Here is a 19,165-nt window from a genome sequence, read left to right as displayed (position 1 = left end):
ATGCCTTCTACACTGGAGTTCAGTTGTTCAAGGAGTTGTTCAGAATGGACACTATTACTTGTGGCACAATCTGCTCTAATCGGAAAGGCTATCCAAGAGAGCTTGTCTGTATAAAACTTGAGAAGCGACAGTGCAGTGCCTTACGGAATGATGAGCTGCTAGCTCTGAAATTTGTAGACAGGAGGGTGTGGGTATGCTAGCTACCATCCATGATGAGAGTACTTCACCTGTGGCTGTTTGGGGTCAAATTGCTGAAGTGCGCAGTGTGCATTTTAGACATAAGAAGCACATGGGTGGTGTTGATAGAGTAAATCAGAGGTTGTAACCTTACACTGCTGCTCGTAAGTCTTATGTGTGGTATAAGAAATTACCAGTTCACCTGTTCCACTTGGCAACTTTTAATGCTTTTGTTGTGTTCAAGGATAGTTCTCCAGACTCAACGATGACATTGGTGAAATTTCAGGAGTCTATCATAGCGAGCCTTGTTTTGCTGGAACAGGCAAGAGTTCCTAGAGAAGCAGTGGTGGAGGATGTCGCTAGATTGAAAGATCGTCACTTTGCTGAGCACATTCCTCCCACAGCCAAAACAAACTTTCCTGCTAAGACATGTAGAGTCTGTGCTCGAAGAGGTATCAGGAAGGAGACTAGGATGTACTGCCCTGATTGTCCTTCAAAGCCTGGGCTATGTGTGAGTGGCTGTTTCAGGAGGTACCACACACAGAAGAATTATTGGGAAATACCGTGAGCGTAAACTGTTGTTTTATATTTTCATATGTTCAGTTTTATGGTTGGCATTACTGTCATGTATTCAGTTAGAGCTTTTGTGTTTGTAGTTTTGTACTTATTTATAATTAGTGGTTTCTTTGTTGTTTAAAAACAAAAAAAGTGATGGCGGTGTACGTGGGGTGGCTCTTGGCTGGCGGTGTGTGTGGGGTGGCACTTGGCTGGCAGTGTATGTGGGGCAGCATTTGGCTGGTGGTGTGAGTGGGGTGGCGCTTGGCTGGCGGTGTGAGTGGGGTGGCGCTTGGCTGGTGGTGTGAGTGGGGTGGCGCTTATCTGGCGGTGTAAATATTGACATGCTGTTGGCTACTGCAACCCACTGCCAAGCAAACGCCAGTCCACACACTCCCATCAGCTGGTGTGATTGCTGTATCAGTCATGAGGGTGTACTTAAGTGATAGGCCCTTGAGTGGCGCTGTCTGTGGATGCGAGTGTTGTAATGTGCTGGGCCCGTGGCTGGCGGCGTGAATGGTCTTGTGCATGTCATGTATGAAAGGTGTGTAAATGGACTTTAAAGCGGTTGGTGCCTTGTCGTGGCTTTACAGCTCACGAGCTGTGAGTCATTGGTTCAGTTTTTTGGCCTTTCAGTTATTAACAGTGCATTTCATTTTGGGGAAATCTCTTGTTAATAAAATTTGATCTACTGAACCCTCGTGCTAAATCCAACCAGTATGTGTGGTAAAAATAACAAAACTTTCTCCGTTGTAATCAGGCATTGCAGCACACCCGTGACACGCTAGGTGTCTCGGGTGGGACCCCGACGTTGAAGCATGCCACTAACTTGGTTGGTGGGTGAGGGGTCTTTTTAACATAACCTAAGTGTGTTTCTTTTCACAATTTTAGTGTTTAGAACATCACATAAGTACGTGGACACATCAAAATTATGTATTGCAAAACTACCTGTCTTTGGGGGGGGGCACCTATGTTTTTGGTCCCAGGTGCAGCCTTCATCAAGGGAAACCTACCAAACCCAGACATGTTTTAAAACTAGACAACCCAAGGAGTCCAGGGAGGTGTAGCTTGCATGGATCCCCCAACATTGTCTTACCAGACTCCTCTGCAAACCTCAAAATTTGCTTAAAAGAGTGTATTTTCCTCACCTTTCTTGGTAGGATCACCGCTCCGGCACAAATTTCCTACCACCCAGCATTCCCCTCAGTCCCCCATGTAAAATGATACCTCAATTGTGTGGGTCCCTAAAGCAGAGTCAGCCTAAAAGATGTATAAAAGAAAAATATGTGCTTATCAGCTCGCTGTGCTAATCCCTCAATCTCTACAGGTTATTGGCATTTTTCTGTTGCAGGCACTTGGGCCATCCACACAAGTAAGGTATCATTTTTATCGGGAGACTTGGGGGAACGATGGGCGGAAGGAAATTTGTAGCTCCTCTCAGATTCCAGACTTTCTGTCACCGAAATGTGAGGAGAAAGTTTTCTTTTAGCCAAATTTTGAGGTTTTAAAAGGATTCTGGGTCTTGACATTTTTTTAATCTGCCAGTTTTAGCACTTGGGGCTGTGCCGGTTTTCAAATCATTTAAGAATCTATCAAATCAAATGCTTATTTTATCTTATGTTTACCTGTGACACTTGAACCTGAAGGTGTTTTGCTTATGTGTGGGGAAATACTATCTTAGTTCAGAATCTTAGGTGAGGAAACAGGACACTGAGAGTCTGTTTGGCAGATGAAGATATGGGGGACCCAGGACAGTCTGCCGAAGACATTGAAAGTGGCGAGAGAGCTCCTGTTAACCTCTGGGGAGCTGCCACAAAAGGTCTGGAGAATGCTATGCTTCCCGCTATGGGGGGCCATGCTGAGGCTGGGACTGTAGTGCTCTTGGAGGGCCATGTTTGGCACTCTAATGAAGGGTTGGCTGGGGATACCTCAGCTTGTGATAATGTCCTAAATAACTTTCCAGCTAATTCACAGCATGCCCAATTTAGAGTTGCCTTTGCCTGGAATGGGAAAGGGTGAGCCACAAAGAGCCATTGGGTCCCCCCCATATTGGGGATACATTTCTTTCTTTAACTGATGATTCTGATGTCTTTAACTTTAGTAGCGCATCATCCATAATGGATACTGTTTCAGACTCTAGCTCCAGGGGCGCAGTTGGTGAATCTGCTGTAACAATCAAACAAGCGGAGTATGAAGGGGTTTAGAACAAAAGGAGGGACACACACGATGACCCAAGGTGGAAATCTGATGAAAATGTGTCCTGTAAATTAAAATGGACTATTCTGCCACATAGCAAGTGTACTCTGATGGGAAAAGTGTCCCAAAGTTGTCAGAGTAGGAAATGACTTAATAAGCTCCCCTGAGGTCAAGGGACTCTCACTCTTGCTCATCTTCCAATCTATGAAATAATTGCAATAGGAAGTACAAAATGAAAATCACTGCACTCATCTCGCCTCCAAAAAATTACAAGGTGCCATCAGGAAAGTAAATAAAAACTCCTCTGAAATTGGCGAGCAGATCTCTGCGGTCAAAGAACATGCAAGGGTGCTCAAGACTGAGAGGGAATTGTTAGAAGCCCAACAAGGACCACAAGAGTCTTGGATTACAGATGCAATGTGGAGACTTGACGATTTCGAAAATCGCCAATTAAGGAACAATCTATGGTTCCTCAGGATCGTTGAATGGGCCGAGGATAATGATATCCATCCTTCATGTGACCCTCCTGAGAGGGGCATTCCCTGTGCTTAGACAATGGAATTGGGACTCATAGGTACAACGTGTGCCCTGCTTCACCAACATGCTAAAGAAACATTGAGATGAAGAGTCGGAAAAACCTGGAGCCATACTAGAGTACTTCAGAAACTTCCTCTTGAGAAAGCACGGCCTAACTTAAGCAGGGAGTTTGATTGGCACTCTTTCTTTGTCAGAGCTGATTTATGCCACTCCACAGTGGAGCAGCATTGGCGCCTCAGACAGCTCTTTAATCCTTTCCAAGAATTTGGAGGAGAAGTTTTCTTATTGAACTCAGCCTGCCTAAAAGTTACTATCAGGGGAAAGACTCAGACCTTTGTATCAGAAATAAAAGCTGAAGAATACTTAAAGGAGCTTTCTGCTGGTGCAATTGATGGGACTTAATGGAATTGTCTGCACTAGTGCGGTTCCTTTCCTTTCTTTTTTTTCTCTGCAGCTTCACTTTGTAGAGTGGCAACGTGCTGCACTAGTTTATTTGATATGATCGGGTCGGGTCTCCCCTGTGGTTAGTCAGTTGGAATTATTGACTTTCCATAAGAAACTTGTTTTTTTCTCTCCTTACCCTTTCTCCACTCCACTTTCTCTGTTTGTAGTTAAAGGCTGTGAGTCAGGGGCAGTGGTGTGTATACTACCAGGTGAAATCCTTCAGGTTTTCAGACCTGATTGCTCTATGTAGGTGGTGGGGGGAGGGGGGCTGGTGGGTGGGCCGGGGGCTTGGGTTGGAGGGTTAGGTTTTGGTTAGGGTGGGCTAGGGGCAGGGATTGGTGGGCAACACGTTGGTGGGCATGTGACAACACAAAAGTTGTTTACTTTTTTTGTCAGTTGGGTATGTTCCCATTCTGTGGTGGCTGTATGTACCAGCTCATTTTTGGGGTCTGGTTTGTTTTTGACCTTTCTTACTTAGACTCACACCATGAGTAAAATTGGGATAGCTACGGTTGTCGTCTGCAGGCTTAATGAGGTGAAGAAATGGCAAAGGATACCTATAGAGCTCCAGGTATTAAAAGCTGATATACTATGTCTCCAAAAGACACATATTGAAGGTGCCAGGCAAGGAAATCTTGAATCTTTTGGCTTCCATCCGGTTGGTGGATCTTTGTATGGAGCAAGGACACAAGGAGTGACGATCCTTGCTAGAAGTCAGCTCTGTAATTTTAAACGCACATGGGTGATTGGCCATAACAGAATGTCATTCTCCAAATGGAGTATTTACACTCTGCTCAGTGTATGGTATAGTTTCAGACAACCCAGTGCTGTTGGACTGGCTCAATAATGAGCTGGCACTATGGCCTACACCTATTATTCTCTGCGGGGATCACAATATAAACTTTGCAGGGGATTGGTGTCAGGACAGAGGTAATTATTCAGGCCGTAAACCCAGGGTGTTTCATTCTTTATATGATTTGATTCAAAACCACGGACTGGGAGATGTCTGGAGGGGTTAAATGCCATCGGATTCTGGGTTTCGTTATTTCTCAGCACCACACCAGACACATGCATGACTCAATTCATTTGTTGTCTCACATTCTGTCCTCCAAGATTGTAACATTTGGAAGTTTCCCCGCTTAATGTCTGATATTATTCCACTCGTATTAGAAATTGCTACTAAAGGCTGGGAAAGATAGGCCCTGAACTGGAGCTTCAAGCAGGCTTCTACTGGACAAGGATGACATAAATGTTATTAAAAATCGGATGCCCATCTTTATGAAGGAAAATATTGGGAGTGTCCGTGTAGGGATTATATGGGACACATTTAGGGACATGTAAGGTCTCTGGGGAGAGAACTTACAATTCAGTCTGAATCGTCAAAAGAAGGGGAAGCTTCTAATGTCAAATTTGTGTCTCGCATCCCAAGGATATTCGTGCTGCCTGCCAGAAGTTCTACTTAATACTGAAAACTCAGTTTGGGAGGAGCAATTCTAGTAACAGATTTCGCTTAACACTCTTAACGAGGCAGACCAGAAATTAATGGAGGATCCCCTTTTTTTAATCCTTCTATCTATTTCTAGCCTACCGTCAGGTGAGGCAGTTGGGACATACAACATCCCCTTGTATTTTATCGGGTCTTTTCTGCCACCTTAAAGTATTATTTAATAGACCTTATTACACAAATTTATTACAGAGCTACTCCTCCAAGGTCATCCTTATGTACAGAGGCTCGATGCTAACCATGCAATCCCACGAATACACATCAATGGGTGGGATACTAAGATTCTGACATGCGCAGACGAAGTGGCACTAGTCACACCGGAGCCTAAGACAACCCTAAGGGGATCAAAAGAGAGGCCAATTGGTGCAGGAGGTTTTAGGGATATTTGCTCAACGATGATAAGACATACGGTGTAGATAATAGCAATATTTCGCTGAGTGATACCCGTGTGGTGGACAGCATGGTGTATCTAGGGGTTAATATCTCATCAGATGTTGGTAGGATTATTGGAATAAATTTCTCCCCCCTAAGCGGGAATGCCAGAAAGGACTTCAATCAGATTAATAATTCACTTCTCTCCTTGGTGGGCAGATGTATTGTCCTTAAAATGCTGTTTCTCCCAAACGTTTTATATTTTTTCTGGGCCATGCCATTGGAGGTTGTGAGCACTTGGTTTAAAAAACTGGAGGATATTATGATAAGTTTTATATGGGTTTATGATACGAATAGGAGAGCTTGGAGGAATCTCACACTCCCATGGGAGAGGGAAGGGTGGGCTATACCAAATATCAAGCTGTACTCTTGGGCTAATACACTATAGCACTGTTGAATTCTGTTTCAAAGAAAGAATGCAGCTCTGGAGGCAGTAGGAAATGTCCGCTCTCCACTGGAATTACTTCTGGGGAAAAAGGCCTGGGGTGGTCTTTGGAGGCAAGTTGAATTTAGCTACATCAAGAAGGTTCAATTTAAGCCCCTGTTGTGTGCCTCCAAGATATGGTCAACAGTGCATAAAAATCTGGGCAATGACTGACTGAACCTTCACACACCTGTGTCTAATAACTCTTTTCTGACAGATATATTCCAGGATCCCTTTATCTCTCACTGGAAGAAACTTGGGTTTACCAGTTTGGGGGTCTTTTATTCCTTCACCTGCATAGTGTCTTTTGAAAATCTTATAAAGAATAATTTGGTTGGGTACAGGGAATTCTTTAAATTTCTTCAAATTCTAGGTTTTCTTATCCAGAAGGGAGGTGGTTATGCTGACTTTTTTAGAGTGGACCTAGTGGATCTGTTAATAAGCAGAAGTTCCTGTCCAACTGAGGGAATATATGGTCTCTTGAACCAACTTACAAAGGATAATTCTGCTAAACACTTTGAGAAATGACAGGAGAAACTCTCCACCTCTAATCCCACTCTTCTGGAGTCTTTCTACCTTGCTCATACTGTCTTCCTCTTTGCAAATTGATCAGCTCAACACAATAAAAACCTGTTTTAACTTATACACTGGGGAAGAATGCTCATTGGGGAGAAGACAAAAAGTCTTGGTGCCCAAGATGTCATCTCTATGGGGAAAATTTAATGAATATGTTTGCTGGCTGCCCAGTGCTACCTGAACTTATTGTCAAAATTCCTGATTTCTTCAATAGGAAACTTAAGCTGGGAATTTCCTTATCCCCTCAACTGATTCTTCTTGGAACTCAGGAAGAATGGGTGCCTAAAAGTGCACAATCATTTTTGTTTATTGCTAAAGCTGTATTTCAGCTGTATATTGCTCTGCCTAACTCAATTCTAAGCCTTCTGCTTTCAGACAATGTTTGGCTTGGCTGCTGACCATTTACAAAGGGCAATGGGACAAAGAAAAGGGCAAAGAAAAGGGGGCTGAGGATCTGGGCTTAACTCATTATGTGGATCTGGGACCAGAAGGAGGAGTAGGCAATGGGCTCCGGGTAGATTGTTCACTATTCTTGGTCTGACAGTCCCTAGTGCAAAGGATCCCATGTTGGGGGATCGATGGAGCTGTTGTTGCACAGAGCAGTTTATTTCTCTGTATTTTTTCTTTATCAATTTATATAGGAAATTCAGTTCAGAATTTTGGAAATCAACTATATGCTTGTCTTACTTTAATGATTTGAGCAGATGATTTCATATTTAATCTATGTTAATTCTCTTGTTTCATGGGGACTGGGTGGGTCACCTTTTGGTAAATTACAAATTTTACAATAAAAATATTTTTTTTAAAGAACCTATCAGAACAAATGTTTAAATGATTTTATCTTATGTGTACTATGACACTTGAATCGGAAGGTGTTTTGGTTATGTGTTTTGGATTCCTATCCTAGTTCTCATTCTTTGGGTGAGGAAGCAGGACACTGAGTAGCATCATTTTTCACACCATGTGCTCTAATGACAAGCCCCTCTTATAATAAGATGGCTGCAGCCCAGATGCATTAATTGCTTGGCAACAGGGTGGGCGAGCAAGCGTGATCTAAGTCTTTGATTTTTAAATCTCCTCATTTTTGCACTTAGGAGAGTGGGGGCTTTTGAATTTTTTAAGAATCTATCAAAACAAATGTTTAAATATTTTTATTGTACGTTTATTTTAATAAACATATATGTATTATTCTAAAATTGATGGGTGTTAGAAATGGGGTCTTTTGGTTGGCAGTCAGGTTACCCCCTGTCCAAGCAAGGACCCTCACTCTAGTCAGGGTAATGGAGAAACACACCTAGGTAGCCCCTGCTTACCCCCTTGGTACAGGCAGTGAGGCTTATCCCAAAAGCAATGTGTAAAGTATTTTTACCAACACACAGAGTAATACAGTGAAAACACTAGAAAATGGACGCCACACCAGTTTAGAAAGATAGGCAATATTTATCTAAATCAAATAAGACTAAAATGGGAAAATACCAACATACAAAAGTCAAAATATGAATTTTCAAAAGAATAAGTCTTACTACAATAGAAAACAATAGAAACGTTGATTTTGCACAAAGTACCTGGTTAGCGTAAAAAATAAAACCACACGGGCGAACGTGCGTTGGAAAAGGCAGCAATGCTTCGATTCCTCTCTCGGAAGGGAGGCCGTGCATCATTTCTTCTTCGGTCAGGTCGGCGATGTATCGTTTTTCTCCCTTGCAAGAGAGCAATGCATCGATTTCCAGATGGAACAGCTCGGATCCGCGCAGAGTTGGGTTGACTTTGACGCCCAGGGATGATGCATAGAAAATCCAGTCTCACGGTGTTAGAAGGTCGTGCTGCGTGGTGTTTGCGTCGTTATCAGCAACTGCAAGAAGGTGTTGCTTGTCGTTTCTCCAGCCATGATGCGTCGATTTCCCAGCCGTGATGCAGGTGGAGCGTCGATTTCAGCCGTGAAGCCGGTGGCGCATCAGCTGAGTTGCAGATGGTAGGTCGAAAATTTCCCCACACAATGTTCTGTGCATGGATTTTCAGCTCTTGTTCTGCCAACTTCACCTGTCAAGGGCCCAGGTACTGAATAGGACACCTATTAGTAGGACAGGAGTCTCAGCTGAGAGTCCAGATGTTACCAGAGGAAGTCTTTGATGACCCTGAGGCTTCAAAAGAGGAGGCAAGCTCAACTCAAGCCCTTGGAGATTCTTCACAAGCAGGAATGCACAACAAAGTCCGGTCCTGTTCCCTTTCACAGGCAGAAGCAGCAACTGCAGGACAACCCAACAAAGCATAGTCACAGGAAGGGGCAGCACTTCTCCTCAGCTCTTGAGCTCTTCTCCTTGGCAGAGGTTCCTCTTGGTTCCAGAAGTGATCTGATTTTCAGGGGCTTTGGGTCCAATACTTATACCCCTTTCTGCCTTTGAAGTAGGCATAATTGAAAGGAAAGTCTCTGTTGTTCACAAGATCCTGCCTTGCCCAGGCCAGGCCTCAGACACACACCAGGGGGTTGGAGACTGCACTGTGAGAGGGCAGACACAGCACATTCAGGTGTTAGTGACCACTTCTCCCTCCACTCTAGCACAGATGTCTCATCAGGATATGCAGGCCACACTACAGCTCCCTTTGTTTCATTGTCTAGAGGGGATTCACAAACAGTACAACTGTCAAACTGACCAAGACAGGCAATCCACAAACAGACATAGTCACAGAATGGTTTAAGCAAGAAAATGCCTACTTTCTAAAAGTGGCACTTTCAAAATAACAATTTAAAAAACAACTTTACTAAAAGATGTATTTTTAAAATTATGCGTTCAGGGATCACAATATACATATTTCTATCTGCTTTCAAAGGGACTCTGCACTTTAATAATATTTAAAGGCAGTTCCTATGTTAACCTATAAGACAGACAGGCCTTGCAACAGTGAAGACTGAATTTAGCAGTATTTCAATGTTAGGACATGTAACACACATCAGTACATGTCCTACCTTGAACATACACTGCACCTGCCTATTGGGCTACCTAGAGCCTACCTTAGGGGTGCCTTGAATTTAATGAAAGGGAAGGTTTAGGTCTGGCAAGTGGATACACTTGCCAAGTCGAATTGGCAGTTTAAAACTGCACACACACTGCAGTGGGAGGTTTGAGCTATATTTACAGGAATACTAATGTGCGTGGCACAACCAGTGCTGCAAGCCCTCTAGTAGCATCTGATTTACAGGCCCAGGACACCTCTAGTGCACTTTACTAGGGACTTACTAGTAAATCAAATATGCCAATCATGGATAAAAAATCAACAATACAATTTACACAGAGGGCATATGCACTTTCGCACTGGTTAGCAGTGGTAAAGTGCCCAGAGTCCTAAAGTCAACAAAAACAAGAAAATAGGAGGAAGGAGGCAAAAGGTTTAGGGAGGACCCTGCAAAAAGGGTCATTTCCAACAATGGGTTACCGCCACTTTTAAAATGGTGGTAAAGTATTACTGTTTTGCGTCCGTAATTTAGTTGCAATAATGTGATACATCCCATACCAATTCTGTATTTGGAAGGGGCATCCAAAACACTCATAATTATATGAATTGGCAAAATCTCATAATTTTTGACAATTTTAAAATGACTGTAATGACTTCAATTACTCAAGTGTCATGAAAATATTGCCCAGGCCTTGTTGAACTTTCTTCCCAAAAATACACAATGTGGCACAATCACATAATATCACTCATTTACGGAAATTCATGTTTGAGGAATTACCAAATGTATGCCAATTTATCTGGGATAATTACAATTTCACCCTCACCTACTATTCACAAAAATAAACTTGCACATGAGTGAATTTAAGAGTCTAAGGTTAGTTTTAAACTTGGTAATAAATTGCTACTTTTTGCTATTCAACATATACAAGTGTAACTTTACCCAAAAGTGTTGATTTCCATGCCTCCAGCAACTGACCACAGTGGGAGAAGCCAAAGTTACTAGTAGTACATTTCACACATAGGAGGCAATCTCCAGCACCAGGGTTGATATCTCCCTATGGTAAAGTATAGGAAGGAAGGATGCAAGGGTGTAAGGATAGGTTCTCTCAGGAGTAAGGTAGAGCCAGGACAATGTTGTCTTGTTTTTAGTGATCATCCCTTGTGTCGAATATCAAAGTGGACCCTGGTGATTCCAAATCAATAGTCAGATGGAGAGGGAACAAGTCAGATCACATCTGAAGACTAAGCTTTAATCTGTGATTATTTGGAGCTATTTGTGAATAGGAGGGACTGTGATGAGTTGAGCTGCAAATCGCAGCTTAAGATTCAACTCTGGATTAACCAAGGAAGGTTTTGAGTTGCTGAATGTAGTGGGTTGATAGGATTTTAGAGTAGATTTTGTCAAAGAAAATCTATACCCCTAATATTTTATGTGCACCAGGGCTCATTTAGGTATGGCCTCCTAGAGTCTGAGGCTCATCCCCCATTCCAAATTGATGTAGTGTCTTCATGAGGAGGCGTGACATGGAAGTCTTGGGGCTCATTTCCCTCCTTTTTCTGTGTCATGGGTATGACCTTCCCTTTGAGACACCATTGTTTACCACTCCATGACTGTTGGACATCAGGGAATATGATTTTCTCTTTCTAAACACTGCAGCTGAACTCATGTAGACTCTACATAACAAATGATACATACAGAAAGCAAACTACATATTCTGAACTGTATTAATCACTTACTGTTTTCATACTCAAATATTTATTTACTATGCATTCAGGGCCACATGTACAAAGCATTTTCTCATCACAGATGGCCAGATTTGCCGAATTGTGCTGTTTGCAACAAAATAAAAGCATTTAGTGATGTACAAACCGAATTTTGTGAATCGGGAATCTCTTTACCAAATCGCAAACAGGGTTTGCAAGACGCAATTAGGAAGCAGTGTTCCCTTCCTAATTGCGAGTCGCAGTGTGATGTATAGTTTTTTTGTGACCGTGAATTGGTGGTCACTGCATTTGGGACCCCTTCCCTTTTGTAAATGGTAGCTAAAACATTTTTTTGTAGCAGCAGGCATCCCACCGACCACTGACTGATGTGAAAAAATGAAAAGAAAAAGTGTGTGGACATGTGGGTATGCACGTGCTGGTCACAGGAATGGGGATTCTTGTCTCTGGGTGCATTACCATCAGGGTTTTTGTGACGGGGCCACTGCCATGAAAAGCCTGGTGGTTTGCTGCCTTGTAATACGGCTGGCAGTTTTCGGCATGCCACCGGTCCAGAGGAGCTCCCCGGCAGCCTCGCTGGTCCGACCTCACCAGCGGGACTGTCGGCGTTGTGGTGGTTTGGGTGGGGTGCGTGTCTGTTTGTGTGCGAGCGAATGGGGGTGTTTGAATGTATGCGTGTGGTTGGGTGGGGGTGTTTGGATGTATGCGTACGGTCGGGTGGGGGTCTGCAAGTGTGTGGACATGTGGGGGTTTGTGTCTGCCCAGAGGAGCTCACCGCCAGCCTCGCCGGTCCGACCGCACCAGCGGGGCTGGTGGCGTTGTGGCAGTTTGCCTTTGGCCAAACTGCCGAACTCGTAATGCAGCGGTCTTTACTGCCTGGACCACGGCTGTAAGACCATCACCGCAAGTGTGGCAATCTTAAGAGTGCCACACTCGTTATGAGGGCCCAGGTATTCAGATAAAAAAGGTATGGCATAAAAAAAAAGTAGAAATGTTTTGCATGGTTATCCTATACTGTAATTTAGGATGTGATTTAGACTTAGCTCAGTATGCCATGAAGCCAAGCTGTAATTGCAACTAATTAATCAAGACACCAGTAAGCCATGCTGCCATGGTTAACTGGGTTTATCAATGTCAATAGGGGTCTTGAGAATGAGGAACAGAGAATCTTCAGATGGAAAATACAGTTGATAACAAGTGAATTCAAGAACTGACAGTCTCGACAGAATCCTAAAAAATGGAAACAGAAGGTTTTTGAGCATGCAAATCCCACATTAACTTATCACGAAACATACATGAATTTCATTGTGATCCAAAAAACCTATGTGGACAAACCGTGTATACTGTAGTGTCTTACAACTTTTATGAAGGAACCTTTTTATCTCCAAATAAACTCTGCAGCAGTGTGACATAATTGCTAGGACAGGAAGTTAATGAAAGCTTGGTTTAGAATGTTGGAGTTCACAGGTATACACATAGGAATATAGAGGTGTGATTTACAGCTATGTGTATGGCATGGTAATCGGCCAGTACCCAGGCTGGGGAACACGCAACAACTGGTGATGAGATAGGGGATAAGTAACCTGAAGAAGGACACTACTCTCCAGGGAATTTGCCTTGGTCCAAGAAAACTACTAGTGCATGCCATGTCTGCCTTTGTCAAAGTGCAGAGTTTATGGTTGGCATATGTGGTGTCAAAGCGCAACTCCACCTGGTGTGAAGTATTTTAATATAAAGCTTCATTAAGAATTCAAGGCACATTGGTAGAGAAACTACAACTAAGGCCATACTAAAAGGTACGGCACTGCCATGCAAGATAAAATTATACATAATACAGAACATTAACGCTAAAGGGGGATACAATCAAGTTTACAAAGTACCATCAAAGATAATCATAGCTCGCCAAAGAATGATGCAAACAGAAGCACTGCAAGACAGAAATCAACCAGGTGTCAGAAAATGCAAACTGAACTGAGGAAATAAATGACTTACCAAACCCACTAAATAGAGTTATCATTCCACAGCATTTGACAAATTGGCTCACAAAGAAGTGGTCTGGGTTGAGCTTAAGGAGCTGTCCATGCCCAAAGCTGTTAGCCCACAAGGCTGCCGACTGGGACTCAGAACAATTTCACAGGTCTCCAAATAGTAAAAAGTGGAAGCCAACAGCAGGATTCGTGAAGTTTCACATTGACAGCTAAGAGAGAAGACACAGTTCTAATCGATGTTAAAGACAATCCTGATCCCACATGAGACTTTGGAGAAAGTTTTCATAAACATGAGCATCAAATATTTTCAGAGAGTACCCTACTCTCAACATCAGTAAGGTCCACACTAGTTTACAATGAAGCCGCCTTCCTGAAACCACCACCACCTTTGATATCCCCAAAAAACTAAATATTGGTGATAGATGGACTGCTTGGATACAGACATTTGAGGATTTCACTGATGCACTTGAAGAGACTGATAACAGAAAGATTATCAAATATCTAAAACATCTTGCTGGTGATAGTGGGAAAGAAGTTACAAAAATGATAAGAAATGACAAAGAAGTCCCATGCCATCATATTAAAGAAGCATTGAATCTCAAGGTTAATCCAGTGCCAAATGATTATGTGACAGTAAAACATAAGGAAACAAAGGTACAAGCACTGATCCATGCGCTGCAAGGTGCGTGTCAAGTGTCTATTTAATCAGCTTAAATACCGCTGCACTTATGGGACTGATCGCTGTGAGTTACAACATGAAGGCTCATCATGAAATAGTAAGTCAATTTTCTTCATTGTTTCAAGGCTTAGGAAAGCTTGAGACTAAGAAAGTAAAACCACATAAGAATGAGGATGTCCATCCTGTTGCTCAGAGACAGCCAGGGCTAAAGTGGCGTCCGTACCGCCAACAGGCTGGTGGTACGGAGACCCATATTTCGACGGCGGCGGTAGCGCCGCGGTCGCACCGCCGGGGCCGGCGGTTTCCCGCCGTTTTAGCCCCGGCGGTGACAATCCACCAGGGCAGCGCTGCAAGCAGCGCTGCCCTGGGGATTATGACTCCCCTACCGCCAGCCTGTTTCTGGCGGTTTGCACTGCCAGGAAGAGGATGGCGGTAACGGGAGTCCTGGGGCCCCTGGGGGCCCCTGCACTGCCCATGCCACTGGCATGGGCAGTGCAGGGGCCCCCTAACAGGGCCCCGTGCAGCTTTTCACTGTCTGCATAGCAGACAGTGAAAAGCGCGACGGGTGCTACTGCACCCGTCGCACGACCGCAACACCGCCGGCTCCATTAGGAGCCGGCTCCTATGTTGCGGCCGCATCCCTGTTGGGCCGGCGGGCGTAAACTAGGTTTGCGCCCTCCGGCCCAGCGGGGATGTTGTAATGGGGACCACGGGAGTGCGGCCGCATTGGCGGGCGCACAGCGCTTGTAATGACCCCCATAGACTTTTAATTTACAAGAAACTAATGAAAAAGAAATTGAATCATTCTTTAAGCAGGACATCATTAAGCGCTCCACTGTCCAACATCATGGGTGTCTCCCATCGTAGAAGTTCCCAAAAAAGGACAGTGAAGTAGCTGTACGCATCTGCATTGACATTTTCAGGCAAACAAGGCAATTTAATGAAAATGCCATCCAGGTCCACACATCGTTGACTTGATAATGCAATGGAATGGTGAAAAGGTCTTTTCTCACCTTGATTTAAATAAAGGTTATCATCAGTTGGAACTTGAAGAAAGTTGCAGGTACTTTACAACCTTGTCTACACATGTTGGTTTGTTTCAATACAAAAGACTTGGGACCTCATTTTGATACTGGCAGTAAAAACCACCTACTGCTGCTGTGACGGCCGCCAAATGACCGTCGTCGTGGTTATCAGCCATCCACTGTATTATGACCACAGCCAGATTTCTGCCAGCAGGATGGCAGGAATCCGGCTGTGGCCATGCTGGCGGATGGTGGTAAGGCCACGCTAGTAGACCGTTGCCAGCTGTATTATGACCCATAATATGGCCTGGCGGTGTTTTCCTGGCGGAAGCTGCTGGTGGCAGCAGCGCCCCGTCCCATTCCCTGCCTGAGGACCCCCTGCACACAGGTAAATTGGGTCTCTGACAGGGGAGGGGGTGGGGGTGTTGTGTGTGTGTGGGTGTGTGTATGTGCATGAATGTGGGTGGGTGTTGCATGTTGGATGCAAGTGTGCATGTATGGAGGTGTGAGTGCATGTATGTTATGTTTTGTGAATGCCTGTGTGCGTGCATGTTTGAAAGTGTGTGCAGGTGTGTGTGAGTGGATGTTTGTGGGAAAAGGGTGTGTGCATGTGTGTGAGTGTGTGTGTGTCAAGGGGCGGCGTAAATGTAGGGGGGTGTGGGGGCTTCGGAGAGGCAGGAGGTTAGAGGGGTAACTGGAAAGGGAAGGGAGGGAGACCCCTATCAGTGACAGGGAAGGAATTCCCTGTCACTAATAGTGCCTACCGCCATGGTTTTTGTGGCGGTAAGGAAGCCACGAAAACAATGACAGTAGGCGGGGTCATAATCCTGCAGGTGGAACAGTGAGGCCACCGGGCTGGAGATGTATATCTCCAGCCCGGCAGCTTTTACTGCTGCGTCGGTCGGAGTGGTACGTTGGCGAGTTGGCAGTACTTGCAGCCATGTTACCGCCGACCGCCTGGGTCGTAATGACCCCCTTGGTGTGTCATCGGCTGCAGAACTTTTCCAAGACATCTTTCGATGTATCAAACGGTCTGTTGTGAATGCTTTCAATTATAGCAATGCCATATTAATGTTTGGAGCTACACAGAAGGAGCACACTTGAGCTACCACACAAGCATGTCTTTTACTCAGTCATGCAGGTCTGACTTTGAATGCAGACAAGTGTGAGTTCAACTAGACAAAACTAACATTCTTTGGCTATATTATTTTTCATAGGGGTATGACACCTGATCCTGAAAAAGTTCAAACTCCATCAAATGCTGATCCTTCACAAGATGTTTAAATGGTAAGTTCCTTTCTTGACAAGGCCAGTTATTGCTCAAGGTACATGCAAGACTTTGCCACTGTTAGTGCTCTATTACATGAGTTGACAAAGAAAGATGTTTCCTTTCAATGGTCACAAGAATGTGAGAGAAGATTCAAAAGAATAAAACACCCCATTGGAAATGCTACTGAAATGACAAACTTCAATACAGAGGCTGTTGTTGATGCTAGCCCAGTCAGGCTGGGTGCTATCCTTGCATAGCATTGTGGACACCCAAATGATAGGTGGCATATTGGGCCGTATTCTAGGAGACGTTTGTCCCAAACAGAACATGCTTATCCACAACCTGAGAAAGAAAGTTAGCTGTGGCATGAGCTTGTCAACCTTTCCATGTTTTCCTGTACAGAAAGCCTTTTACGCTGGTAGCTGATCATCAAGCTTTACTGAACATTGTTGCCAATCTAAAAACCAAGATGCTTCCTTGCATTGAATGGGAACTCTGATTGCAAAAATATAATTAAACAATTGTGCATCATCCAGGAAAGGTTTAGATTCCTGCTGACTAGTTTTTGAGAGTGTCTATACAAGGACAGGGTACTCCATCAAAGATGACTGAAGCCTACATTAATTTTGTCATCAAGTCAAAAACACTAGCTTCTATCTCATTAGCCATGATAATGACATGCTGAATTTAAATGCTATAATTACACATCAGTAGTGGAACTGACACACTTGACCTCTCAACAATGATAGTAAATATTAAAGATGCAAAAATGTCAAGGATGAATTGTACATAACTCAGAAAGTAGTTATACTGCGAGGTTTGAGAATCCTGATTTCGGAGAGTCTACAATGGAAACTAATTTAAATGGCTCACGAAGGACATCCTGGGATTGTTTCCACAAAAATAGCTCTCCGAGACTGAGTTTGCTTTCTATACTCAGATGAAAGAGTTGAACAGGAAATATAGGCCTGTCATATATGCATTTGCCTTTCTAACAACGTTACTCAACATACTCTGAACATGTCAGAACTCTCTAAGCATGCATGTGAGGGAATATCCATCTACTTCTACAACCCACTTGATAATAGACATCACCTGATGTTGATTGTGGATAAATACTAACATTTCCATTTAGTTGAAGATCTCTCATGTACAACTAATCAACGAGTCATTGAAAAACTAGATGGTATCTTTGCGACCTGGGGCATTCCAGCCATTGTGAAGTCTGATAATGGCCCACACTTTAACAATAAATAGTTCCTGGAGCATCTGAAAATGAAGCCTCTAAAGAATAAACGTTTGTGGCCACAGGCCAATGAACTTGATGAGTGTTTTACGAGTAAGCTAAAGAAAGCAGTACAGCATGCAACTATTGAGAAGCTCAGTTTGAAAACAATACTAAAGTCTGCTCTAACAGCTTATCATTCAACACCTCATTTGCCCACAAGTGAAAGTGCTGCAATGTTTATGTACGGTAAAGCAATGGCAACTCAGTGACCTCAACAGACCACCAAGAGAGACAAAACCAAGAAAGAATGTGATCTGTACTGACGACTTGGTTATCAAGCAGAAAAAGACAGCTTATGCAGACAAAAAGAGGAATACAAAGGACATCTTGTTTGGAAGAAGAGCCAACAGCTGCGCAAAAGAAAATCTGATGCCCCATATGATGCTGAACAGTTTCAAGTGGTGCCTACCAAGGGACATGTGGTAACTGCCCAGCGCCCTGTAGTAGCACACTTTAGTCCTATGATTCATCTGTCTTCAACTTGAAAGATTAAAATAACCTGAAAACTCAGGGCCATATTTATACTTTTTGATGCAAAACTGCGCTAATGCAGTTTTGCGTCAAAAAAATTAGCGCCGGCTAACGCCATTCTGAAGCACCATGCGGGCGCCGTATTTAATCAATGACGTTAGCCGGCGTTAGCCGCCGGCACAGCCTGGTGTGCGTGGAAAAAAACGACGTACACCAGGCAGTGCCGGCGTAGGGGGATATGGGGCTTGGGCGTCAAAAAATGGGGCAAGTCAGGTTGAGGCAAATTTTTCGCCTCAACCCGATTTGCGCCATTTTTTTCGACTCCCAACCCCCATAGAAATGACTCCTGTCTTAGCAAAGACAGGAGTCATGCCCCCTTGCCCAATGGCCATGCCCAGGGGACTTCTGTCCCCTGGGCATGGTCATTGGGCATAGTGGCATGTAGGGGGGCACAAATCAGGCCCCCCTATGCCACACACAAAAAAAAAAAAAATGACTTACCTGAACTTACCTTAATGTCCCTGGGATGGGTCCCTCCAGCCTTGGGTGTCCTCCTGGGGTGGGCAAGGGTGACAGGGGGTGTCCCTGGGGGCATGGGAGGGCACCTCTGGGCTCCTTCAGAGCCCACAGGTCCCTTAACACCTGCCTTTTCCAGGCGCTAAAAAACGGCGCAAAAGCGGCCGTACGTCATTTTTTTTGACCCGCCCACTCCCAGGCGTGAATTTTGCCCGGGAGTGTAAATACGGCGCACATGCCTCGGAGTCAATTTTTTTGACGTGAACGCCTACCTTGCATATCATTAACGCAAAGTAGGTGTCCACGCAAAAAAATGACGCAAACTCCATGGACTTTGGCGCTAGACGCGTCTAACGCCAAAGTATAAATATGGAGTTAGTTTTGCGTCGGAATTGCGTCAAAAAAAACG

The sequence above is a fragment of the Pleurodeles waltl genome, chromosome 1_1, assembly GCF_031143425.1.
Source record: "Pleurodeles waltl isolate 20211129_DDA chromosome 1_1, aPleWal1.hap1.20221129, whole genome shotgun sequence".
In the NCBI taxonomy this organism is placed as follows: Eukaryota; Metazoa; Chordata; class Amphibia; order Caudata; family Salamandridae; genus Pleurodeles; species Pleurodeles waltl.
Note: the sequence above shows the minus strand (reverse complement) of the source record.